At 46.1% G+C, this 26526-nt stretch overlaps 1 long non-coding RNA gene across 1 annotated transcript; it reads right to left on the bottom strand.

Annotated features, from left to right (window-relative positions):
* Positions 1 to 17029: 17029 nt before the first annotated feature.
* Positions 17030 to 21879, bottom strand: LOC134758234 (uncharacterized). The gene is made up of 3 exons (XR_010133195.1): positions 21781 to 21879; positions 18704 to 18910; positions 17030 to 18021 (listed from the first exon to the last, which is right to left on the bottom strand). It is a non-coding gene; the product is annotated as an uncharacterized lncRNA (long non-coding RNA).
* Positions 21880 to 26526: the final 4647 nt, after the last annotated feature.

Here is a 26526-nt window from a genome sequence, read left to right as displayed (position 1 = left end):
GGATGGAGCGCAGTGGGATGAGATGAGATGGGATGGGAATTGATGGAGTGGAGTGGGAGGAGATGAGAGGGGATGGGGTGGGATGGGGTGGGATGGGATGGATGGGGTGGGATGAGATGGGGTGAGATGGGATGGGATGAGTTGGGGGTGGGATGGGGAGGGGTTAAGTGAGATGGGACAGGATATGGTGGGATGGGATGGGGAGGGGTGGGTAGTTTGGGGTGTAGTGGGATAGAGTGGGGTGACTTGGATAGTACATGATGAGACTGGATAAACTAGATGGAATGGGAGGGATTAGATAGAACTCACTGGCAGGAGATGCCCATCTACTTTTACTTTTACCATTTACAATCACAATAGGACAAAGGACATGGGTCAGGGGCTCTAGACTTGTGTTCCCTGACCATTCGCAGTGGGACCCTGATCAAGGCTCTTCTCTGGGCCTCGACTTCCTCATCTGTCCGTTGCATGTTGGAATTTAATGATATCTAAGGATTCATTTATAGCAGGCATTCACTCATAATTCAGAAAGAATTTGCTGAGTGCCTACTCTGTGCCAGGCACCATGCTCAGTGTCCAAAGCCAATTACAATACAGGGTGTTTCCTCCAACTGCCCACTCACCCCAAGAGATGAATTCGACATGACTTGGAATGGACTCTGGATTAGCACTTCTAGTGGCCTTAGGACCCTGTGGACCACAGCTCAAGATGAAACACACAGGCTGTACCCTCAACAAACAGCCCATCAAGGCTGAAAGAGACACCTGATGGGCCTCAGAGACAGGCACATGCCCTGAATTTTAGCCAGGGAGTGACCACAATCAGTAAATGCCACGGCAGGCAGGAGCCAGCCACTCTTGGTTATTTAAGCTCTAAATATAGGACTCCTGCAATAGTCTCTGTCTGCTAAGGGTGTCCTATCAAAGTGTTTTTGTTTTTTTTTTTTTCATGGCCCCACTCCACCGCCAAATGTCTACTTGATCCTCTTGTAGCCTGAAATAGAGCCCAGTCCAGCTCCCGGCCACCCACAGTGGAAAGAAGCTCAGCAGTTTACCATGGCATTCAAATCCATTCAGGATCTGGCTCATGCCTGCCTCTCTAACCTTACTTGTTCATTCATTCAACACTATTTATAGCTGCTAAGCACCATGCTAGGTCCTGGGGATTCAGCTTTGACCAAGACAGACACAACTACTGCCCTTATGAGCTCACAATTCAGTGAGGGAAACACTGAATAATGTCACAAATGACCTTAAAATTACAACTGCATAAAGTTCAGGGGATGAAAATTAGGAGACCTCCGAGCCTCGTTCTATCTAGTCTTTCTCTCAGACTTAACACTCTCACCAGATTGGACTTCCTTCACTTCCCTGAATGGACACGCTGTCTCTCACCTCAGGACCTTTGCACATGCTTTTCCCCTCTAACAAGAAGTTTCTTTCAACTCCATTGCCCACTCTCCTGGCTAGCTCCTCCACATCCTACAAGTATCAGCTTAGAGGCCACTTTCTTCAGGAAGCCATGCCTGGTGTCACCAGTGTGGGCTCCCCTTCTGTTCTCCTCCATAGCATGTGTTTAACCCCCACTTATTACACTCCACGGTGAGTGCCTTTTGCATTTCTAGCTAGTGCACTAGGCTGGAAATTTCAGTGTGGCATCAACAAGTTTTACTGAATGGGTAAGTCACATCCTTACCTTTTGTTCAGTCCCATTCACTGTTTGACCTTGGGGTCCTCCAGCCCTCCATAAAAATAAGTGTTTCTCCAGATTTTTCTTATTATATGCTGTAATTCTTTCATGAAGGGGGCAGAGAAAACTGGGGAAGCTTAAATCAGCTTTTTCTTTATATCTGCAAAGCTCCAAGGTCCTTCAGACTCAGCTCCCTCATGGGTACTGGAACCACAGAGACCACCTGACAAGATAAAGCTGGAAGGGGATGCAAGAATCTTGAGTTCCATCCCCTGCTCTCATCTTCACAATTGGCTTTCATCTTGGGACAACCTCAGTGAATTTTGCTATGAGAGGCGCACAGTAGGGAATACTATGCATAAAATGAGGTTACTCTAATGTGAGCATTTCAAATCCCTTTGTAGTAGACAGAATAATGACCCCTCCAAAGATGTCCACAACCCAATCCTCAGAATGAGAGAATACTTTACCTTACATGGTGAAAGGGACTTTGCAGGCATGATTAAGTTAAGGATCTAGGGATGGAAGGATTATCCTGAATGATACAGGTGCACCCAATGTAGTCACAAGAGAGAAGCAAGAGGGTCAAAATCAGAGATGTGGGGATAGAAACAGAGGCCAGAGAGAGAGATCTAAAGAGCCAGCTGGCTTTGATAGTGGAGGAAGGAAGGGGACATGAGCTAAGGAACACAAGTGGCCTCTAGAAGCTAGAAAAGGGAAGGAAACGAATTCGCTCCTAGACCCTTCAGAAGGGTCAAAGCTCTTCTGACATGTTGATTACTGTTCTATAAGACCCTTTGGACTTCCAACATCCAGAACCATAAAATAATACATTGATGTTGGTTTAAGCCAATAAGTTTGTGGCCATCTGTAAGTATGCAAGCATAGGAAACTAACACACTCTTCCAACTATTCAACCTATGTCTCCTGAATGCTGGGGTTCAGGTGGGGTAGGTTTCCTGGTAGATCTAGAACCTTCTAGAAACCACGATTCCTCATACTTAGAACTATTCTGAAAGAATCTCAAGGATCTGGCTAGTTCAACATCTTTCCAGCTGCAGATAATTGCTTTACTGATTCTCCCTTTTCTAGATCATCTATCTCATAAAGAATAGAGAATTCATGGGGTGACACATTTTTTTCTTCTTTTGGTCATCCTTCTCAAGCTCTAACTGCTGACCTTCACCTTTAGAGGAAAGAAAGAACATTGCCATGAAGATTCTGGCTTGGATGGGGATATTGAAAGACAGCATCCTTTGGTTGGTTGCAATGATGTCTCTCCCTTCTTTTTTGCATGGTGGCTCCCTAGACCCAACTCTCAGATGATGTGAGCTTGGAGTCATGCACATCATGAGAGCTATGGCTCACTCTTTCCTCTCACCTTGCATGCTGTGCTCACCAGAGAAATGGATGGATTTGTGGATGGATCACCTAATTAATTAATTAATGGATCAGACTCTATCACCTTCCTCTCCCACCTGTGAGTCAGTCCAGACATTCCAGAATTTTATAGCTCCAGCACCATGCCCCAGAGAAAAACAAAAAACAACCTCCTGGGCCTTGAACCATCAGCCACTTTTCAAAGAAAGTCAAGACTCCGTCAACATTTTTTTCTTCCCTCCCAAAATTAAAATGTGCCTCCAGTATAACTTGTTATCAAAAATAGAAGCATTTTATCTATCTTTATTGCAGAACAGAGATTACATGGAGACATTCAATTTGGAGTCAATTTAAATTTCAATTGTCTGTGAAATCTAAATCAATAGGGTATAGTTCAATGACGCTTTAATAAAACAGGACATAACAGAGAAATCATTAGGAATTACATATGATAAGAGATTGGAGCAGAGCCTTTGTAATGGTGGAAGGAACATTAGAAAATTACCCCCAAGCATTCGCAAGTAAACCAACTACCTCCTTCCCCCGTGAGACTCCCGAGAAAGCTTAATTGTGCTATGAGAACTGGAAATCCATCTCTGTCAGCCCAGTGATTGGGGGACAATTTACAGTGAGTGACAAAGGCGGGGGTTTTGTCTCGCCCGGAATGTGCCAATCATGTTTCTCCATCCCAATGCCTGGAAGAATGTTACACCCTCTCAATTCCCGACCTTTTCCTCTTTGCTCCCCACTTAGCCTCCTTTGCCCTGAGACTTCACTCTGCAGGGGATCCCTAGGAGGGTCCACCCCAGGTTAGGATGCACAGAGGCAGGGAAAAGGGGAAGCAGCTGGACAGAGTGGATAAATGCCCAGGCTTTGCAGAAAGACAATCTGAGAATGAATGTCAACCCCTCTCCTGTGTCTTAGGCAACTTGCTTTACCTCCCTGAGCCTTCCCTGAGTTTCCACCATTGAAAAAACAGAGAATCCAATATCCACCTCATAGACGAGTGCTTCTTTATCCAATAAATATTTGTTAGGGCCTTATGTGTAGCAAGCAGCAGAGCAAGGAGGAGGGCAAGGTAGATGAGGCACTTCCATTAGGTGCAAAATTTAAGGGATTACCAAAGAATTCAGTGCTCAAAATAAATAATATTTAATCCCCTATGTTTAAAAATCACAATTAATTCAAAAAACCCATAATGAACAAAATCTCAAAATTTCTCATAAAGACAGGATCAGTAATGACGCCAAGCCGTTACTGGACCCTGTTGCCAAGGGGAAAATCAACAATAGATTCCATCAGATATGGTTTGGATTTGTGTCCCCACCCAACTCTCATCTGGAATTGTAATCCACAATGTTGGAAGAGGGGCCTAGTGGGAGGCGATTGGATCATGGGGGCAGATTTCCCCCTTGCTGTTGTTGTGATAGTGATTTCTCACGAGATCTGGTTGTTTAAAAGTGTGTGGCACCTCCTGCTTCAGCCTCTGCCTCCTTCTCTGACCGTGTAAGATGTGCCTGCTTCCCTTTCGCCTTCTGCCATGATTGTAAGTTTCCTGAGGCCCCCCAGCCATGCCTCTTGTACAGCCTGCAGAACTGTGAGTCAATTAAACCTCTTTTGTTTATAAATTACCCAGTCTCAGGTAGTTCTTTATAGCAATGTGAGAACAAACTACTACACCATCTTTATTTAACATTTTGATATTTTTGATTTTTTGCATTAATTTTGATTTCTGAAAATACTACATTATAACATTATTTATCTTGATTACTGATTTTTTTATCACTGCTTCTGTCGCCCCTTAAATTTTGCACCCCAGAACAGTGCCTCATTTGGTTCATTTCCTAGTGTTGGCCCCGCAAAGCAGCGCACTAGGCGTGCTAAGGCCTGGGAAAACTGAGGAAACTAAACAGACACACAAATTACCTTCCTGGAGCTCTTAGTTTAGCAAACGAGGCAGATAAAAGCAAGTAAACAAGCAGATAAATAGAAAAATTATAAATTACAATAAGTCAAATGGTAGGAGCATGCCACTGAGAAGGGTGATAACTTACTCAGATGAAATGGTCAGCAACAAGCAACACCTTCTCTAAATCTCCAAGCTTCAAAGCCCCCGTCATTTTCCCCAATAGATTCCTAGTGTGCATTAAAGGGTTAACTTAGCAGACTTACGGTGTTCACACCCTGCATGTTCCAAAGAAAGGACCTGACTGACTGCTGGGAGAGTAACCCTAAGCTCTTGCAGTATCCTCCCTAACTCAAGTGTCTTTGTATACCTGGGCACTTGGGCCAAACCAGGCCAGACAATCTATGTAACCATGTGATTATATCACATTGACTTCTGGAGGGGCTGGTGACCAAGTAATTAAGGTCATTCCATAGGTAACTCCACACCTATGTGACTGACCTCCAATTAAAACCCTGAACACCAAGGCTCAAGTGAGTTTCCATGGTTGGCAACACTCGATACATGTTGTCACCCATCATTGGTGGGAGAATTAAGCATGTTTGTAAGATTCCACTGGGAGAGGACAACTGGAAGTCTCTCCTGGACCCTGCCCTATGCACCTTTTCCTTTGGCAGATTTTAATCTGAATCCTTTTGTTGTAATAAACCATAACCATGAGGATAACAGGTCTTCTGAGTTCTGGGAGTCCTTCTAGTAAAGAACTTGAAATCACTCATGGAACCTGTCAGTGGTCCTGCGGACCCACAATGCAGTGGTTCTGATCTATCACAGCACTCATCACGGTTCGTGACTGTGTGTATTAGTCTGTTCTCATGCTGCTAATAAAGACATACTGGAGACTGGGTAGTTTATAAAGGAAAGAGGTTTAATTGACTCTCAGTTCTGCAGGGCTGGAAAGGCCTCAGGAAACTTACAATCATAGTGGAAGGGGACATAAACATGTCCTTCTTCACGGGGTGGCAGGACAAAGAAGTGCCAAGCCAAAGGGGGAAAAGCCTCTTATAAAACCATCAGATCTAGTAAGAACTCACTCACTATCACCAGAACAGCATGAGGGTAAATGCCCCTGTGATTAAATTACCTCCCACCAGGTCCCTCCCACATGGGGATTATGGGAACTACAATTGAAGATGAGATTTGAGTAGAGACGCAGCCAGACAATATCAGTGTGTGTGTGTGTGTGAGGTCATGTGGCCATAGACTAGACTTGCAATGTCCAACACAGCTGCCACTGACCAAATGTGGATGCTTAAGTTTAAATTAATTTAAATGAGATAAAGTTAAGACTTCCTCAGTTGCACCAGGCACATTTCAGTTGCAGCAGTCACATGTGGTTTGTGGCTACCACATGGAATGATTCTATCACCCAGAAAGTTACACTGGACTACACTAGGCTAGATGGTGAGGCTTCAAGGGCATAGGAACTCCTTGCGACTTATCCATGTCTGCGTTTCCAAGACCTCACACACAGTGGACTCTCAATAATTATTAGTGAAAACAAACAAAAATATATTAAAAGACTAAATAGTGGAAAGAGCTCTTTTCCCCGCCCTATCTCTAATGCTGTGTGCTCTTGAGCAAGCTACTTGGCCACTCTAGGCTTTAGTTTTCCCAGCTGCAAAGATGTGTGTGTACTCTAGGGGTTTAAAGGTCCCTTCTGGCCATGCATGGTGGCTCACGCCTATAATCCCAACACTCTGGGAGGCTGAAGCAGGTGGATCACGTGAGGTCAAGAATTTGAGACCACCCTGGCCAACATGGTGAAACCCCATCTCTATAAAAATACAAAAATTATCCGGGCATGGTGGCGCATGCCTGTAGGCCCAGCTTACTCAGGAGGCTGAGGCAGGAGAATGGCTTGAACCCGGGAGGTAGAGGTTTCAGTGAGCTGAGATCGTGCCTCTGCACTCCAGCCTGGGTGACAGAGCAAGACTCTGTCTCAAAAAACTAAATTAAAAAATAAAAATAAAAACAGGTCGGGTGCGGTGGCTCACACCTGTAATCCCAACACTTTGTGAGGGCGAGAGGGGCAGATCACCTGAGGTCAGGAGCTCGAGACCAGCCTGGCCAATATGGTGAAGCCTTGTCTCTACTAAAAATACAAAAAAATTAGCTGGGCGTGGTGGCAAGTGCCTGTAATCCCAGCTACTTGGGAGGCTGAGGCAGGAGAATCACTTGAACCCAGAAGGGGGAGGTTGCAGTGAGCTGAGATCACACCACTGCACTCCAGCCTGGATGACAAGAGCGAGACTCCATCTCAAAAAAATAAAAATAAAGATAAAATAAATTAATTAATAATAATAATAAAATAAAAGTAAAGGTTTCTTCAGGTCCTGATATTCAAGACCAGGATCATAACAGAAACCTGGTGGTCCAGTGCCCTTCTCCTTTCACCGTGTGCTAGGTATAGCCTGAGACGGAATGGACCAGCTGTCAAGGGAGCTGAACAAACAGTGAAGGAATTGAGAAACAATCACTGGGTTTGCCCCAGCTGAGGAACTCTTCAAACTGCAAGCTCCATGATGGCATAGATTTGTTTGCCTCTTTGCTCACGGTTATGTCCACCTCGAGTTCTAGCACAGTGCCTGGCACATAGTAAGTGCTCAATAAACATTTCTGGAATGAGTGATTGACCCTAAGCACTGAACTTGCAGAGTCCAGAGATTGGCTCAGGGAGCATGTCCTTTGTCACATGTGGCACAACCCTGTGGCACCAGCCCCTGGCAGGATTAGAGCCCTTCACTAATAAGCCAATGGAATCAGCTTGGACCCCACTTGGTGACTTTCTGCTGTATTGCTGCCTCATGCTCCAGTCCCAAAATGACCTTCAAAACCTATCTCCATCGCTGCACTGCTCAAAATCCTTCAGTGGCTCTCTGCTCTTCCCAGATAAAATAAAGCAACGTTTTTGTTGCATGTGACAAGGCATGAACTATCTTCATTTCTTTTCCATTTGAGAGCTCATGTTTTGCAGCAGGAAATTTGTAGCCAACGTTGGTCTGATACAGTGAGGGTACAACAGCGCACTGATACAGTGAGGTTACCTGGCTTGCGTCCTACACTCATTGCTATGATTTGAATGTTTTGTCTTCTCCAAAATCATGTTGAAACTTAATCCCCAATGCAGCAGTTTTGGGAGGTGGGGCTCTAGCAAACCCCACTATGAAAAGGGTTTGCTAGAGTATATTCACTCTCTTCTGCTTGTCTGCCATGTGAGGACACAGAGTTCACCCCTCTCTTGCCCTTCCACCTTCCACCTTCTGCCATGTGAAGATGCAGTAAGAAGGCCCACACCAGGTACCAGCATATTGATCTTGGACTTTCCAGCCTCCAGAACTGTAAAAGGATACATTTCTGTTCTTTACAAATTGCTGAGTTTCAGGTATTCTGTTAGAGCAGCAGAAAACGAACTAAGACACTAAATCTCAGGTTCTTCCTTTTGCTCTCCAATCTGGGCCTCCAAATCCTCCATCCAGTGCCCACCAAGTCCCCAAGCTATCACGCCTTGGGCATTGTCTCCTTTGCTATGCATCATACACCTCGATATAGTTTGGATATTTGCCTCTCCCCTGAAAATCTCATGTTGAAATGTAATCCCCAATGTTGGAGGTGGAGCTAGTGGAAGGTGTTTGTGTCATAGGGGTGGAAGCCTCATGAATGGCTTGGTGCCCTCCCCATGGTAATGAGTTACCACAAGATCTGGTTGTTTTAAAAGGGCCTGACACCTCTTTCCCACTCTCACTTGCTCCATCTTGTGACATGCCTGCTCCCCCTTCACCTTCTGCCATAATTGGAAGCTTCCTGAGGTCCTCCCCAGAAGCAGATGCTGGCGCCATCCCTCCTGTATAGCCTCCAGAATTGTAAGCCAAAATAAACCTCCTTTATTTATAAATTACCCAACCTTGGGTATTCTTTTATAGCAATGCAAAATGGACTAACACACACCTCTCATACTATTAATAGGTCATCCAAAGAGCTTCTCCCCTAGGAGATGGGGCACAAGTCCACATACTCAGCAGTCTCCTTGAGGCTGTTGGCTCATCCATCAACCTTCTGAACCTCTGTTTTCTCATTTGTACAAAGATCTGAAGTTATTTTCTGGATATCCCTTTCCAAGACCCTTCCAAACTGCTGACACTGCTCACACTTCTGTACCCTCACCCCACCCCTGGAAAATCTGTTCCAATCTTATTGAACTGCATGTAAACCCCCAAGCTCACCATCACCTTACCAACCTTCAGGGCTTTTTCCCTCTACTCCCTCAGCCCAGCACACCCTTTCCTTCCCCTTCCTCCAACTTTCAAGATTCCACTCAAAGACCAGCCCCCTAGGAAAACTTTCTTCCACATTCTCCATCCTCAGGTGGAACTTACCCTAGTCTCCTCTTCACCCCAGCCATTTTCCATGCACAAATTACCACCCTGTGGCATCCAGAGCACTTTCTCACACATGCTTGCTAATCCACGAGTCTCTGCCTTCCAGACATCAATCAACACCCTGAGAGCAGAATCTTCAGTGTTCTGTCTTTGTAAAGCAAAGAGATAAAATCAGAACAGTTTGGGAGTTGGAGCCCAGTGGCTTCAGGTTGAATTCTGGCCCTAGCCCACACACATTCTGATCTTAGGAGAATCATGAATATCCCTGTGCTAGATCATATTATTGGCCCCAGCTCTTTATTCCCTCCTTTGTCTGTGTTCTTTGCCATGTGACTTTGCAATTTATCCCACTAAAGGAGCAGAGCATATTTCCCTGCCCTTTGACTGTGGGTTTGGGCATAAGACTTGCTTTAGACAATAGAATGAGGAGTAAGTGACAGGATGCCTGTTTTAAAAGATGTGTTGCAGACTTTAATCCATTCTCCTGCACTCCTGCCTTAAGAAGAACATTCTCAGGCCAGCCTTCTGCCCCCAGGAGGTTCAGAAGCATGTGGAGCTGAGCCGCCTCAGCCCAGCTTCCCATGCAGAGCCCAGCCTTGACAAACCAGCCCTGAGCCAACTCGCAAATGTGTGAGCAAGAATAAGTGATGGCTGCTGTGAACCACTGGATTTGGGGGTGGTTTGTTACTCGGCAATAGTTGGCTGATACACTCTCTTCAACTCAGTGTCTTCATCTGAGGGATGATGATAAGTTCCTTGAGGGGCTATCATAGGATTAGATTACATTGTGAATAAAGTATAAAACTCAATGTCTGACTCATCATAAGTGCTGACAAATGGCAGCTATTGGTCCCCTGAAAATTTCAAAATAGATTTATGCTATGACCCAGAATGTCCACTTCTAGGTATATACACAAAAGAATTGGAAATAGTCATTCAAACAGATACTTGTACACAAATGTTCAGAGCAGTATTATTCATAATAGCTAAAAGGTGCAAATGACTCAAGTGTCCATTGACAGATAAATGGGTAAGTAAAATATTATATATCCATATGATTAAATATTATTAAGCCATAAAAAGAATGATGTCCTGGTATAGGCTACATCATGGTTGAATCTTGAAAATATTATGCTAAGTGAAATAAGCCAGACACAAAAGATAAATACTGTATGATTCCACTTACATGAAATATCTAGAATAGGCAAATTTGCAGAGATAGAATGTAAATTGGAGGTTACCAGGGACTGGGGGCGGTGGTAAGGAGGAATGAGAAATTGTTGCTTAATGGGTACAGAGTTTCTGTTTGGGGTGAAGATTTGGAAACAGATAGTGGTAAGGGTTGCACAACATCATGAATGTAATTGAAGCCGCTACATTGTACACTTAAAAATGGTTAAAATGGTGACATTCCTGTTATATGTATTTTACCACATTTTAAAAATGGTACTTAGGTGTTCAAGACAATCCTGGATGACATAGAAAGACCCTGTCTCTATAAAAGATAAAAAATGAAAAAAAATAGCCAGGTATAGAGGTTTGCCCCTGTAGTCCTGACTACTTGGGAGGCTGAGGTGGGAGGATTGCTTGAGCCTGGGAGTTCCAGCCTGCAGTAAGCCATAATTGCACCACTGCAGTCCAGCCTGGGTAACGGAGTGAGACCCTGACTCAAAAGAAAAAGGCAGTTATTGTATTTATCTGTTCAGCAACTGTACATAGTAAATGCTGAGTAAAAGTCTGTTGAATATTGCTGGAATAAATGAGATGACCATTAGATGGATAGATGCACAAACAACCAAAGAGATAAATAAGTGAATCAGTTAATGGTGAGCAAGTGAAGAAACCATATAAGCTCTTTACCGTGGCCGCCTATTTAGAAGATGTACGACAACCAGGACATGGGACCCTACAGTCTCATGTAGAATTAACTATATTGAGAGCTATAAGTATAAAAATCACACAAAGTAGAAAAGGCAACCTAGGGGATCCATGCAGACCTGCAGTCTCAGGAGGGCAGAAAGCAGGTCTGGGATGATAGGGCACAAGGACAGTGGCCCAGGAGGGGACACCAGAGGCTCCAGCAGTGGAAAGAAACACATGGTTGCTACAATGAGTAGCAACTCCGGCTGGTGGAAATGAGAGCAGGCTGCAGATACACGGCTGCTACCTGCAGGGTAATATGTGTTATCGGGTTGATCTTGCCCCTCGGGGAGTCTGGGGAAAACCCAGGTTCTAGAAACCAGAAACAGTGATGATGAATAGAAACCCTTGCACAAGCACAACACTTCAGAAGGTAGACACCACTTTCCCGAGGATCAGCTGACTTAGTCCTCACAACTACCCTGTGAAGGTTTATCTTGTTATTATTTCTAATAGGCGAAGAATATAAGGCTCAGATGGTTGACAGAATAGGTCAAAGGTTACCTAGCGCACAAGAGGCAGGGAGCTACCTCCCAGGGACTGGCTTTATTGGCTCCATTGAGAACTTCATCAGCCCCATTGCTGCCCAGTGAGTGCACACAAGGCAGGGGTGGAACTTGAACCCAGGTCACTTCACCCCCATATCCTACGCTCCTTCAAACACACCCTAGGAGAAAACCTTCCAGTGGTGCTAGGGTTTCAATGTGTGTCTCCTCCAAAACTAGTGTTGAAATTTAACTGCTGTTGGGAACAGTAGTGAGAGATGGGACCTTTGGGAGGTGGATGGGTCATGAGGGTTCTGCCCTCATGAGGGGGATTGATGCCATTATAAAGGATGAGTTTGGCTCCCTTTTGCCTCTTTTTTTGCCTTCTGCCATGTGAAGATGAAGTGTTTTGTTCCCCCCGTTTGGAGGATGCAGCATTCCAGGCACCATCTTGGAATCAGAATCTCCAAGCCTGCCAGCACCTTGATGTTGTCCTCCCAGCCTCCAGAGCTGTGATCAGTAAGTTTCTGCATGTAAATTACTTAGTCTCAGGTATTCTCTGATAGCAGCTCAAACAGACTAAGACAAGTGGGGAAAAGCAGAAATCTCTCCCCTGGCGTGTTGATCTTGGATTTGAATCACAGCTTTTGTTACTGGCTAGTTCTCGAATTTGGGGAAACTCACTTGAATCTACGTTCTGATCTGTGGAAAGGTAATAAATGAATCTGCATTATCACATTGTCCTAAGGACGCAAGGTAACACGTGCAAGTGTTTAGTACAGCATCCATCCCATAACAGGAGCTCAGTGCAGTCATGGTCACCTTTATTTATCATCTCTTCCCTCTGTTCTTTTCCCCCTCACCCTTCCCTCTTTACCCCCCTTCTTCCATCTCTTCCTGGATTCTCTCTCTCATCTCTCATTGTTCTCTTGTCTCCTCAGGGAACACATCCTCCCCATAAACCCACACTTCCCACATTCTTCCTTCTGGCCCCTCAAAATCCCGCAGGTCCCTGTCCTAGGGAATAGCAGGTAAATGTGAAGTGTCGAGTAACTCCTTTCCACAGGTCTGGGCCCCCTGGCCTGTCCATCCCCGCCATGTTTCTCTGCTCCACAGGTTCCATGCCCTTGGTCACACTGCCTTGTATCTTACATTCCTGACTTTATATCTACTTTGAATAATAACTCTCCCCACCTTGGTGAGGCCACAAATTATCACTAATCTCCAGGCGAGATTAAATGTTGTTAACATTTGGTTTCTCGCATAGATTGGAGGATTCCGGGCTGAGGGGAAATGGATGGAGGAGGGCTGAGGTGCACGCTGATACACAAGCCATAGGCAGGCTCTGCAGGAGAAGCCAGCACAGCAGAGCGGGAGACACAGGAGCAGGCTCTGGAGCCCGGCCACCTGGAATGAGTCGCAGCCATGCCCCTTCTCATTCGTGTGACCTCAGAAAGGGGCATCACCTCTCTGGGCCTTAATCTTTTCATCCACTAAATGGGATAATTATAGAACCAGATGAGAGAATGAGCATGGAGCCTGCACAGGAGAGCTTTAAGCAATTATGAGAATGAAGGGAAGCGTCATTTCTCAAAGTCCATGGACTTGGGCCTGAGCCCCACACATACTTCTTCTCCAAGCCCTACACTCTCCAGAGTTATGCATTTGGGGGAGCAGATAGAGAGAGTGCTGAGCAATTCCTCCGGGGGTACAGGGCTCTCTCGACCCAGCTGTTGGGACACATCTGGGATGAGCATTCCCCCTCTCGCATCCCACCAACTCCAGTCTCCCGAGCTAGGCCCTGCTGGGTCCCAAGCCCACCCTTTGGCAGCCAAGTAGAGCTGCCCCTCAATGAAATGCGATGAATGGTGGCCCTCAGAGCCATCAGCTTCCCAACTTAACTGACACCCCACTGCTTCCTTCTTTAGGAATTCCGATTTTCCCTTCACAGACTATCATAAAACTATGCTAGACGGTCTCCTTCCAACACCCACAGAGATGATTCACCCAAAATGTTCATGAGCAAACATTGCAGGGAAACCACCCCTAAGGGGAAAGTTCTCCCAAAGACCTACACGTTATTCTTCACTCTGCTTCATCTCTCTAGAATCCTGAAATTTTGGAGACAAAAGAAACCCTGCAGTTCATCTGCTCCGCAATGTAGGCGACTGAACCAGGACAGGGCATTCACAGCAGGGAACGTTTATTGAGCACTCTCTGTGTACCGTGCACTGCACCAGCCAACTCAGGAGCATCATCTCATTTCATCCTCACACAATCTGCAAGGCAGGGCTGCTGCTAATCCCATGGCACTGGAGGAAACTGAAGCTCAAGGTGGTGGATCCACTCCCACCTATGGGAAAATCCAGAGTCACACAGCTACAAGAAGAGCCCAAACCTGCCTGGCTTCAAAACAGGTGGTGAGCTCCCCATTGCTGGAGGTATCCAAGAGTCTGCCGAGGGACTTCAAGTATTCAGGAAGGGGGAGACCCCAAGATCAATGCCCCGTGGATAGGCTCCATCTTCAACAGGGTTTCTCAGTATTGGTGCTATTGAGATTGTGAACTGGATAATTCATTGCTGTAGAGAAGATTGTCCTGTGCATTGTGGGATGTGGAGCAGCATCCCTGGCCTCTGCCCAGCAGATGCTGGTAGCACCTCCTCAGTCACGGCAACCAAAAACATCTCAAGACATTGCCAAAGGTCCCCCTGGGGCAAGGGGGACAAAATCACCATATGAGAAGCACTGTTCTACAAGAATTTTTGAAAAAGCCAGCAGACATCCACGGAGACCAGCGTTGACAATGCAGGGAGAAGTTTTACACCCCTGCGGTATCTTCTTGGGAGACAGTTGTGCACTGCAGCAGCCCTTATATCATGGCAGAGATGCTGTATATCTGCTCCTCTGTCAGCATCCCAAAGGACCAAGAGGAATACTCGGGCACATTTAGAAAAGAAAGAGAGAGGAGACCCATGACCCAAAAATACGACATTGGAATTGAGGCACAATTTGACCTAAATGCAATAAAATTGTGCCATTAGTTCCAGAGCAGCAAGCACTACCCAACCCACTGATAACTCTGAGCTGCCACTAGACCTCAGTCAGCCTCAATATATTTTAGCCTTGATTTAAAATGGAAGAATCTGCAGGTCAGACCTGAAAAGATCCTTAGAAAGTAGAGATCTGCTCTCTGGTCCTGTGTCGTGAGTGTGTTGTGAGTGTATCGTGAGTGTGTCGTGAGTGTGTTGTGCAGTGGGGGCGGGGGTGCTAGCCATCTCTGTCGGGCATCTTCTTTTGGTGCTCCCCTGCAACCCCCACATTGCCTCTCCACCCTTCTCCCCATGTGGACTTCAATGGACTGTCTTGCCCTCCGCCTTCAGATTTGGTTCTGCCAACTGGAGGCCCAGAAGGAAATCAGGGGAAGGGGAGATGGAGTCAGCGTACTTATTCCCCCTGCTCCTTCCTGCCAGGGTCTCTGAGGATTGGCTGCATCCCTTCACTGAAGGTCTCAGCCAAGGATCTTGTCTACCTCGTCACCTTCTCCCCTTAACTCTTTTTTTTTTTTTTTTTTTTTTTTCTCTGAGACGGAGTCTCGCTCTGTCACCCAGGCTGGAGTGCAGTGGCGCGATCTCGGCTCACTGCAAGCTCCGCCTCCCGGGTTCACGTCATTCTCCTGCCTCAGCCTCCCGAGTAGCTGGGACTACAGGCGCCTGCCAGCACGCCCGGCTAATTTTTTGTATTTTTGGTAGAGATGGGGTTTCACCATGTTAGCCAGGATGGTCTCGATCTCCTGACTTTGTGATCCGCCCTCCTCGGCCTCCCAAAGTGCTGGGATTACAGGCTTGAGCCACTGCGTCCGGCCATTAACTCTTAACCTTCCCTCATCTGGCCTAGGAATGATGATGGCGCCCGCTGACACTAGACCCCAGTTATACCCTCCTGTGTGGGTTTCCTACACCCTGCCCACACCTTTGTAAACAATTCCTTTACTAAACTCTCCTCAAATTATCCCAATTATATATGTGCCATGTGTTTCCTGCTGAGCCCTGACTGATAGATAAACCATGTGGTTCTTTGTTCAAACAAAATTGTATGCAAAAACTAAGCAGATAGAACAGATCGGAGCAGAGTTCCTGCATCCATTCACATGGATTTATTAAGTGTCAGCCCCTAGCCAGAGTCCCCGGACTGGGACTGAGGACACACTAGTGAGTGAGAACAGTGAGGTCCTTACTGGCTGGAGTATACAGTCTTGCAGGTGGCAAAGGTGGGGCAGGTGGCCTGAACTCGTTGGTCCCCGACACTGTCTTTGTGGGGCCCTATTTAATAACCACAGAATGTTATGTCAATGCCTGCGATCCAGTTCCCTTGTCCTACTCCCATTTTTCAGATGGGAAAGCTGAGGCCAAGAGGAGGAAAGGGAATTGCCCAATATTTAAGACAGTCTACCTTCTGGAAGTTAATGGAATCCTGCCTTCTTTTTTTATTTATTATTATTATTTTTTTAACGGAGTCTCACTCTGTCGCCAGGCTGGAGTGCAATGGCACAATCTTGGCTCACTGAAACCTCCGCCTCCCAGGTTCAAGTGATTCTCCTGCCTCAGCCTCCCAGCCTGTAACTGGCTCTACAGGCACGCGCCACCATGCCCAGCTAATTTTTGTATTTTTAGTAGAGACGGGGTTTCACCATGTTGGCCAGGATGGTCTCAATCTCTTGACCTCATGATCCACCTGCCTCAGCCTTCCAAAGTGCTGGGATTACAGGCGTGAGCCACCGTGCCCAGCCGGAATCCTGCCTTCTTAGTTTGGAGTGATGGCTAATATTTGGTGAGTTGTCAGTGTGTGCTGGACCCTTGGCTACATACATGTCACAGTTTAATCCCCGAATGACTCTCTGAAGTGGGAAGGAGTATTACCCCTACTTTATAGACAAGTCTTGGAGAGATGAAGTGACTTGTCCAGAGTCAAGGAGCCAGCTAGAGCCAGAGCTGGATGGAACCCAGGAAATCTATGGAGGAGGAAGAGGGGCTGTGAAAAATGTCAACCTCAGAAAAGCATCTGAGTGTGTGGTTTTTTTTAATCATCTTGCAACCATAAGGAAAATTCTTGGTGGCTAAATCATCCCCCGAGACAGCATAAGAGAGGGGAACAGGCATCCTAGATCCTTCAGATATTGGCTTCATTTCAGAACATTCTTGGCTGGAATGAAAATGGCACAGAAGCCAGGGTCAGTCTGGTTCACAGGAAGGGCTCAGGATGCGCATGAGAGGCCCTGAGAGTGCTCCCCATGCACCCCAGCCTAAAATATCTTCACCAACGTCTCAGCACTCTGCCATGATGCTTGAAATGCCACCGTTAAGAGTCACTTTTGTGCAGAGCATGACATGCACTTCTCAAAGGAAAACAGGAAATGGGTATAAATTACCCAGATGCAGTGACACATTGAAAGAGGGGAAGAAAGGACTAGGAGTTTTTGAGCACCTACTAAGTGCTTTCCATAGGGGAGACTCAGTAAATGGTGGTTTAATATTACATGGATCATATTTATGGAATATATCTTATTTGTCACAACAGGGCAGTAAAGAGGGCGTTGCTACCTTGACATTTACAAATGCCATGCTCAGAGTGGTTAAGTGATTTGCTCGAGGTCACACAGCTGATGTGTTGCAGAGCTAGGTTGGAGCTTCAATGGCAAGCCTGCCTATTTTCCATCATGTGTGCTATCACCTGAGCTCGAGGGACCAAGTTTAAGGGGTTTCAATGGGCTAGGGACAGAAAATGGGGATGTTTGAGGGGCTGTACTAATCTCGGAGGCACCATGATGTCCCTGGGTCTGTCTCCCCATGATAAGAATTAGCTGTGTGACCTTCCCTGAGCTGGACTTCGGTTTCTTTTCAGGTAAAAAAAGAAGAAGCTGCATTTGACACCCCTCTTAGCTTCCTTCTATTTCCAAAATTCTGTACACTACAAATTTGCTGATAGTATGCAAATTGGCATAGACTAATTTATGCAAATTCACCTTGGTCCCTAGCAAGGTTCAACCCAATTGAATATTGTTAACAACAGATACTTTCAAAAGGCAAAAAGGCCAGGCGCAGTGGCTCATACCTATAATCCTAGGACTTAGGAGGCCGAGGCGGGTGGATCGCTTGAGCCCAGAAGTTGGAGACTAGCCTGGGAAAAATAGTGAAAACCCATCTCTACAAAAAAATAAATAGAAAAAATTAGCTGGGCATGGTGGCATGCACCTGTAAATCCAGGTATTTTGACAGCTGATGGAGGAGGATGGCTTGAGCCATCTGGAGACTGAGGCAGCAGTGAGCCACGATTGCACCACTGCCCTCCAGTCTGGGTGACAGAGGGAGGCCCTGTCTCAAAAAAAAAAAAAAAAGGCATATATTTAATGGGTGCAGAAGAAAGTGGTCCCCACCTCCCATCCCTGCCTGTTTCCCACCTATGTCCCAGAGCAAGGCACTCAGATTGTGGGTCCTTTTCCTTAGAATGAAGAGGTAGGAAAACAGGCAAGACATGAGCAATCTCTCACAGACTATGATGTGGACCAGTTGCTGCTGGTTACCTGGAGTTATTTGCTGCATGGGGGATGTCATCAGGGTTAAACTGGATCCCAGAGAGGAGATCCCTGCACTCCTATGATGCCCCAAGCCCTACTCAAGTAGAACTCGCAGACCCCTCTCCTGTCCTTGCACTCATGGGCCCCTCGCCCTGAGGCTGTTAGAAGCAGCTTGTCATAGGCAGCAAAATTAAAAATAAAATGTTAAAAAAAAAGAAGAAGAAGCAACATCTCTTCTCTAAACAGATCAATTCTTGCTGGGATGCCTCAATGGTCTCATTATGCTTGGCTAACCACCCTATGTTACTTACAGAGACCACTTGGTATTTCCGAAGAATTAAAACATTCCTCCAGCCGGGTCTCACTCGCAAGTACGATATGGTCTCCCATCGTATGCTTTTAACCATAACCTCCTCAATATCCCAACCCAAACATGGTCAGTGTAACTTGCATGGCTCCAATTCCAAGACAGGGTCATCAGACAGTGATCTCTGGAAAATTCCTCCCAGGTGGGCTACCTGTCAGAGAACCACAAAAAGACATTTTATTTTAAATTAACCTCCACTATGATATGAGTCTACGGCATCCAAGAAGGGATAAATCAGCTGCACAAAGAACTTTAAACCAGGCACAGTGGTGCACAGCTGTAGTCCCAGCTACCCAGGAGGCAGAGGCCAGAGGATCACTTGAGGCCAGGAGATTGAGGCTGCAATAAACCATGATGATGCCTGTGAATAGCCACAACATTCCAGCCTGGGGAACATAGCGAGAGTCTGTCTCTTAAAGAAAATAATAATCAAGTAATTAATTTTGAAAAATTTGAAATGAATAAGGAGAACTTTGATCCAACCTTTAAACTCTAGGACTTGGTAGATAAGTTGGGAATGGAGAGCATGCCTGGGGAGAAATTGTAGGAGAAAAGGCTTGGAGGTACGACAGAGCTGGTTCTCAGTAGAACAGTGAGGAAGAGGATCTGCCAACCCACAGGAAAAGAAAATGGCCCTTTCAGGAGTAATGGGAAATAAGGGGGTTTTGTTTGGTTTTGTTTGTTTGTTTGCAACAGAGTCTTGCTCTGTCGCCCAGGCTAGAGTGCAGTGGCACAATCATAATTCACTGCAGCCTCGAACTCCTGAGCTCCAGCAATCCTCCCATCTCAGCCTCCCTAGTAGCTGGGACTACCAGCACACTCCACCATGCCCAGCTAATTTTTATTTTTTGTAGAGATGGAGTCACACTGTGTTGCCCAGGCTGGTCTCAAGTTCCTGGACTCAAGCAAGTGCTGGGATTACAGGTGTGAGCCACTGCAGCCAGCCAGAAATAAATTTTAATAGATGGCATGGGGTCAGATTATCAAAGTCTTTGAAAGGCAGGCAGGTGAAGTTTATAGTTAATATAATAGGCAGGAGCAAGCCTCACAAGGTGTTTGAGCAGGGAAATAACAATGCAAGATAGAGCTGATCATTCTTCAGGGGCTCTGTTTTTGCGAATTCACCTACTTGATAAAATTTATTTCTAACCCCAAAGTCAATACCCACAACACTTTCATGAGTGCTGGCAGTGTAGTGAAACATACGAGTCCCTGATACACTTGTTTTCGGCTGCGGCCGAGCAAGGCTGTCTTATTTCAGCTCTCATACTGTTAGCTAGTCCTTTTTGCAGTCTTTTTAGTTCCATCGTTTTCACATTTTTGTGTTTTGTTGCTTTTGGTGATTTTGCTCTTTAAAAGGGCCCAAGCATGGTGTTGAAGCACTGTCTCGTGTTCCTAAACCTGAGAAGGTTCTGATGTGCCTTACAGAGAAAATGCATGCATTCGGTTAGCTTCACTCAGGCATGAGTTACAGTGCTTCTGTCCGTGAGTTCAATGTTTAATAACCCAACAATAAATATTAAATAAGGTATCTTTAAACAGAAACACACATAAAACTTGGTTATGTATTGATCAGTTGACAATCTAGAAGCAATGCGTCAGTTTTCACTAATTCAGTGCTTGCAGCAACTTTATAGAGCATAACTAGCATGAATAATGAAAATCGCCTATATCAGCATTTTGGACTCTAAGGAGACCACAAGACCATGAAAAGAAACCATCTCTTAAGAGAGTATATGCTCAAGGGCCAAACTACCTGGGTTCAAATCCCGGCTCTTCTGCTTATTAGCTGTGCCACCTTGGGCGAGTTGCTTACCTTCTCTGTGTCACAGTATCTCATCTGTGAAACAGAGACAATGGTTGTCTCTTTATCATACGGTGACTAGGAGAATTTAAATGTGTTAAGTAATGTTTGTCAAGTTCTCGGAAGATTGTCTGGGACATAATGAACACTATTTACATGTTTTGTGTTTGTTAAATAAATAAAGAAAAGGGATAAGTTGAGAGAAAGAGAGAGAGAGAGCATACATCTCATTTCACAGGCGAGGAACCTGAATCAGGCCCACATCTAAGTCTCCCCAGCGACGAATTGGGGAGGAAGCTGGCTCTGGGGAACCCAGGTCAGAGTCAATTCAATGACTGGGTTGCAAAATTGACATAAGGTGGTGATGACAGCCACAGGTACAGGTGCTAACCCACGGTGCTGAGCAAAGTCACAGTGTGACTGCGGGACCCGCCAAGACCCATCCACCTGTGACAACCAAGGGACACTTCTTCATGCTCCCCCTTTCCAAGCCACAGCCAGATGGAACCCAGAATGCTCTAAAGATACACGTCTCCACCTCGCCCTTTAAGAATTACTAGGCATCTCCAGGCTGTGCCGCTGAGGAGCAAGAAATACTACCGCACCCCGGCAGAAAGCTAATGAGAAACCGAACACAGCCAGACAGAAGTTTAACAAGAAATACTGGCCCAGGCTCCCCAGAAGAAGAGCGGGCTCCGAAGGCCTGGCGGGCCGCCTGCCATCTCCCCTCATGCATCGATCGGTGCAGGGAAAGCTGGAGACCGCGGGGAAGGAGATAAACGAGAAGATGTACGACAGGAGGGGCCGAGGGCTGATGAAAGGGGAAGGGATGTGGCTTAAATCAAGGGGCAAGTGCTGCGAGAGGGGAAGATAACAGGATTTGTGTTTATGGTTAACGAGGAGAATTGGTGGAGGTGCTGCTCTGGGGCAGGCGAGGTAGGTGAAGACTTGGAGGGGAAGAGGAAGAGGGGCCTCAGGGAGGGTACCCCATACTCCAAGCAAATCAGTAACATGAGCCAGGGTAAGTCCCTAAAGTGGCAAAGTCCTTCCTGGTCCACTTGGCTGGAGCTACAATTGCCTTTTATCTTCTCTCCTTTGTTTCCTAACTTTCCTGAGTGTCCAGGAAAGAATATCCACCTCTGCCCCTTTCTCCCACCACCAGGTCATCAGAATTCAAAGACCGTGTCTGGACAATAGGGACGAGAGGGGATGCTCACCGAGCACCTCCTCTGTGCTTCTGGCTGTGCCGAGAGCTTCCTGTGTCTTACTCCAACTAATATTCATCCCAGGATGGAAGCACTGTGGTTGTTCTCATTGCACAGCTAAGGAAACTGAAATTCAGAGGGGCGCTCCAATGACACAGAACTGTGCTGAAATTCCAGCCCAGACAGCATGGCTCCAGTGCTAATCATGATTCCACACTGAGCCTGTTGACACCCTCAGCATTTATGACTAATGGGAAATTGTTTGCCTGCATTTCACGGCCTTGAACCACCTCCGATTTCTGCATCGCTGTGGCACACACTTCCATGCAGGCTAGTAACACTCTTCGCAAGAAGCAGCCAGGAAACGACTCCACTTTTCTGCCTTAGGGACATCTCCAAAGATGCAGAAGCAGCTTAGTTCTCCACTAGGTGCAGCCAACAAGTACAAGGCACTCACATCCCCAGGGGTGGCCCTCTGCTAGGGGTTCAGGAGTTGAGGGACAAATGCCCCCATCCCTCAAGGGAGCAATTCTGAGGCACATTCTGCGGGGCTCCTCAGAGGATGTCTTGCAGGCTAGAGTCCCGGTTTCCCCCAGTGATAACCAGCTACACATGCCCCCCATATGGTGGCCTGCTTTTCTTCCTCATCTCCCCGCTCCCTCACTCCTGCTTCCTGCATCTCCTTCCAACCAACCCTCCTGCATCCAAACCCTCCTCTCAGACCCCATTTGCCGGGGATCACAAACTAAGACACGACACCACCTAACTTAAATGTAAGAAATGTAAGAAATAAGACCAGCTAAACAAACTTTGGGGAGATCGTATGATAAGGAGATGAAAAAGGGTCTCTCTCTCTCTCTCTCTGTGGTTTTACAGACAGCTCTTTTAATGATTGAGCAAGATATTTCCTTGTTTTGTACACATTTGTATTAAAAACAGAATATGGCATTAAGACCGGTTATGGCGGCTCATGCCAGTAATCCCAGCACTTTGGGAGGCTGAGGTGGGTGGATCACTTGAGGTCAGGAGTTCGAGACCAGCCTGGCCAACATGGTGAAACCCCCATATCTACTTAAAGAATACAAAAATTAGTTGGACGTGGTAATGTGCACCTGTAATCCCAGCTACCAGGGGAGGCTGAGACAGGAGAATCACTTGAACCTGGGAGGCAGAGGTTGCAGTGAGCTGAAATCCAGCCTGGGCAACAGAGCAAGACCTCATCTCAAAAAAAAAAAAAAAAAAATATATATATATATATATATGGCATTAAGATGGGGGGTATTTGAGCCTCTATTGAGGTAGTCTGCATTAATATATAATTTAGAATAGGATAAAAATAGAGTGACAATTTTAACTTCACTTTCTTACAATGATATGGTTTCTCTTTATCACCCATGAGAAATCCACACAACAGGGTCTCTCGACTGTGCTTCTTGGGGTGAGCAGAGTGGGGAACGGCAGTCACTCTATGTTCATCTTGGTGCCTGAAGGAGACTCCATTAGGTTCCTCAGGTCACCATAATAATAAATGCCCCAGACCAGTCATAATGGCTTATACCTGTAATCCCAACACTTTGGGAGGCTGAGGCAGAAAAGATCGCTTGAGCTCAGGAGCTCAATACAAGCCTGGGCAACATAGTGAAAACCCTTCTCTACAAAATAATAATAATGATAATACAAAAATTAGCCAGGCCGATGGCATGTTCCTGTAGTCCCAGCTACTCGGGAGGCTGAAGTGGGAGGATTGCTTGAGCCCAGGAGTCAAGGCTGCAATGAGCCGTGATTGCACCACTGCATTCCAGCATGGGCAACAGAGCAAGACCCTATCTCAAAACAAACAAACAAAAAGTACCCCAAACTGGAAGCCTTAAAACACAGAAATGTATTCTCTCATAGTTCTGGAGGCTCAGAGTCTAAGCTCCAGGTGCAGGAGGGCCATGCTCCCTCTGAAGCCTGTATGGGAGAATTCTCCCTTGACTCTTCCAGCTTCCAGTGGTGGCCATCAATCTTCAGCACTCCTTAGCTTGCAGCTGCATCTCTCTAATCTCTGCCTCTGTCATCATGTGACCTTCCCCCTGTGTGTCTGTCCTCACGTTATCTTCCTTCTTCTTACGAAGACACCAGTCATATTGGATTAAGGGTCCACCCTACGCCAATACGCCCCCTTCTTATCTAATTATATCTGCAATTACCCTGTTTCCAAATAATATCGCATTCTGAGATACCGGGGATTAGAACTTCACCATCTCTTTTGTGGGACACAATTCAACCTATACCAGAGACTCAGATACCATGTTTCCAACCATCTCCTATGACAGATGGGGAAACTGAGGCAGTCAAAAAGAGTGGTTAAAACCCAAAGAAACCTGGGGCCCAAGTCCAGCTGGGCCACTTACCAGCAGAGTGACCTTTGGCAAGTAAGTCGCCTCTCTGAGCCTCAGTTTCTTCTTTGATAGAATATGGGTTAATAATAATCACTTCTTATTCAAAGGCATGTGGTGAGTTGCCGTTCTCAGCCATTGCCTAAGAAATACTCTGTCTTGCAATTTCTCATTTCCTTCTTTACCATGAGAGTCCAAAAAAAAATCACAGCTTCAGCAAAGCATAGATAGATTCTGGCCTTTGGGGTCAAAATGACTTGAGTTTGCAAAACAGATGCTTCCTTTCCTAACTGTGTGACCATAGGAAGGTGACTTCACCTCTCTGTAAACTAAAGAGAATGCTAGTCCCTCCCTCCCAGAGTCAGTGAGAATTTAAACAACTGCACATGAAGCTCCAAGCAGAGAACATAGTACATGGTGCTTGATCAGAAGTAACCACTATTGCTGCTGCTGCTACTGCAGCAGGCACTGTCAGTATCCCACCCACATCCCCTTGGCAACCACTGACCTGACAGCTTCCTATTGCAAGTACCTGTGACTCTCTGCTGTCTCTGGCCCCCGGATATGATCAGCTCACATACAGGACATATAGAAAGTGTCAGGGGCAGTTCACTATTCACCGCACCCCCCAGCCCTCAACCAATGGCTGATAGGAGGTGGTGAATAAATACCTCAGCTCCCTCACATCTTGGATGAAACAACTAAAGGTATGAGATATGCCCTACACAGCCTCCCAGGGGTCCCCAGCAGGACTGAGCTCATTGCCCACCATGTAACCTGCTCATTCATATACCTGCATTGGGTCCTTTTCTTCCCTGGCTAACTTCCCTCTCCCCTCCTATGGATCATCTCCTCTAGTAAATTACCTGCACTAAAGTAATTGTCTCAGGGTCTGCTTCTGGTGGAACCCAACCTAAAACATGTATTTCTAACCCAAGTTTCAGGGACCCTCAGCCCCTGGCTTTGTGTCTTTGGAGTCCCTCTGAAAGCACCAACCTCCTCCTCTTCCAGTACTCTCTTCAAACTTCCATTCCCACCATACCAGAGAGGCTGCTGGATGTGATTGCCTCAGGGTGTTGGTGCCTGGAAATGCCAAGTACTTGATCTCCGTGAACTTCTCTTTTTCTCTTTCTTTTTCTTTCTTTCTTGCTTGCTTGCTTGTTTCTTGCTCGCTTTTTTTTTTTTTTTAACAAGGTCTCACTCTGCTACCCAGGCTGGAGTGCAGTGGCCTAATCATAGCTCACTGCAGCCTCAAACTCCTGGACTCAAGGGATCCTCCCACCTCAGCCTTCCTAGTAGCTAAGACTGTAGGTGCATAGCACCATGCCCAGCTAATAATTTTTTTTTTTTAGAGATGGGGTCTCACTGTGTTGCCCAGGCTGGTCTCAAACTCCTGGTTGGGCTCAAGTGATCCTCCCATCTCAGCCTCCTAAAGTGCTGGGATTGCAGATGTGAGCCACCATGCCCAACACCACCCCCTCACCATCATGATCTCTTTTCTCTGCTTACCACCTAGCCTGAGACCCACACAAGAGAAAAGCCACACCCCAAGTTGGACAAATGCCCATTGCATGGGGCATCTTCCTTGTATGTGAAGGTCAAACTTGAGGTTTTCAGGTTTAGGTCAAGAATTAAAAAAAGAAAATCAATGGAGCCCTTTTTACAAAGTAAGTCAAGGGAGGAACTTCAAAATACAAAATAGGTAACTAGGAGTTGTGACCCTGACCTTCATCCTCAAAGCTGCCTCCTTGCTTTCTGCTGTGGCCACTGAGAGCTGGAGGAGGTGGGGTTGCCAGTTAAAATACATGACACCCAGTCAAATTTGAATTTCAGATAAACAAGGAATAGCATTTAGTATGACTATGTCCTATGCAATATTTGGAATATACTCATGCTGAAAAAATTATCCATGTTTATTTGAAACTCAAATTTAACTGAGCTTGTGGTTTTCTTTTTCATTTGTTCCTTTGTTTTTGCTAAATCTGACAACTTTACCTAGGATCCCCTAATAAATACTGTTTAAAACCACTTTGTCTGTGGCTGTCCCTTAAATGGGCCTGGACTCTGGCAGTCAGATTCCTCCAAGAGTTTTTTAAAGGGCCCACCCAGGACAGGACAGGGACGTGGATGGTGTCTGCATCCCAGTGGGGTCTTGGTCACCTTGAAATGGGGCAAAACTAGGGTAAATTTGAACTCCAGGCTTCTGGCTATGAAAACTAGCCTGTCCCCTCTGGAGGTCACTTGATTCTTTTCAAGTGATTCTGCATAGCTGTGATTGCAACATCCTGGGACACAGAATGTAGAAACTGGAGCCCTGAGGTGTCACCATCAGCCAACATGGTGCTAGGGGATGTTTTTCTCTGTACTAGGTAGACTT

The sequence above is a fragment of the Gorilla gorilla genome, chromosome 23 (genome assembly GCF_029281585.2).
Source record: "Gorilla gorilla gorilla isolate KB3781 chromosome 23, NHGRI_mGorGor1-v2.1_pri, whole genome shotgun sequence".
NCBI lineage: Eukaryota > Metazoa > Chordata > Mammalia > Primates > Hominidae > Gorilla > Gorilla gorilla.
The sequence above is the reverse complement of the archived record's forward strand: the minus strand, read 5'-3'. Positions and strand labels throughout refer to the sequence as shown.